The sequence below is a fragment of the Triticum dicoccoides genome, chromosome 1A (genome assembly GCF_002162155.2).
Source record: "Triticum dicoccoides isolate Atlit2015 ecotype Zavitan chromosome 1A, WEW_v2.0, whole genome shotgun sequence".
In the NCBI taxonomy this organism is placed as follows: domain Eukaryota; kingdom Viridiplantae; phylum Streptophyta; class Magnoliopsida; order Poales; family Poaceae; genus Triticum; species Triticum dicoccoides.
In genome coordinates, this window is record NC_041380.1 from 1,022,004 (window position 1) to 1,023,476 (window position 1,473).

Sequence of the window (1,473 nt, forward strand, 5' to 3'; positions counted from 1 at the left end):
CTATCATATAATTTATTTCTAGGTCATGGTACTATGAAACGTAACATTCGAGTCAAACCGTGGGAAAGGTTAGCTTGCTACCTGCAAAATTTTGAATCAAAACCGGCGGGAAAGGTTAGCGCCAAAACCACCTGCCAGACGCAGCATGGATCGAACTGTGAGCGATGCATTATCAAAGGTTCTGGTGTTCTGGTGTGTACTTTGGACGCAAGCAGGTCTCTTATTGAAGTATTTTACACTTTGTTTTCATACTATCAAATACAGTTGAATAGGATCTCAGAAGTAGATGTTTGTGAAAAATCGTTTTCCCCATATGTGGAGATGCATTCATACAATTGTCCCAGAGACGTATATTTTGCATTAGATGAAGTCGCACCCTAGGATGCAGGTTGGGCATGGTGCTACCAGACACAATCTAGCCATCGATCTCGCCCGAAAACTTTTGGTTACCTTTTCTTCTGACAATCAGACTGTTGGTTACTGATCGATATGGATGCATCGAGTAAAGTTATTACATAAGGTGATGCAAGGTAAAGTTCTATGAGTAACTATTAAAGGTGACAAACCACTGGATCATATGCAAATTAAGCATAGTATCTATAGTAGAGTGCTTGACGATTAGGTTCCTTGCATAAACACTGTACCGTGACATCTTTGCCAGTGTAAATGTGCTTGCATAAAAAATCTGTCACTAAATTGTATTTCACGATAATTTTAGTGATATCAATTTGTATTCTCGAACGCTGATGATTTTCTTATATTTAGGGGAATTACTTTTTGCATTGCAAGCAGTGTTGATCGGATGGTTGACAGGTCATCGACCAAGTCAAAACCTAAGCTCGGTTCACTTGCCCGGTGGTCATAGTCACAAATATATGAACCACCTCTGATACATCAGTTTGATCAACAAGTAATATGGATCAGAGGGAGTATTAAATAAGGTATTGTTATAGTAATAACATGTGGACCTGCTTTAGTACACCATTTTTACAATGAAATATGTTGTCGTCTCCGCTGTATGGCGTTTGTATGATTGTATCGCACCAAATATCTTGGCTGAATTAAAAGAGATGTCATGCTAAAAAAATAATAGGAACCATAGGGGAGTGAAACATATATGTTGGAAATGTAATCAATATCCTATAATGATACTATTATTTTCCTAAGTTTCAGATCAACTTATGTTACATTTGAGGATATGAGGGCGACATAGGATCGAATAGCAAAATTTTCCTGTCTATTGATATTGATTTCACTATATTATTATAAAATTGAAGTACATCAGTTTGCTCGTCAACATTGGATCTTGATCCAATGGTTCCGGAGCCATTTTCTCCTCCAGCAGCCGCACCCTATGTTGCCCACAAGCGCCGGTCGAACCACCGCCCCTACCACTCATGGCCGACGGCCGTTGCCATCCATCACGCTACCCTGCTTGAGCTGCCACCCTAGCTCTCGGGCTTTCCTCTACCT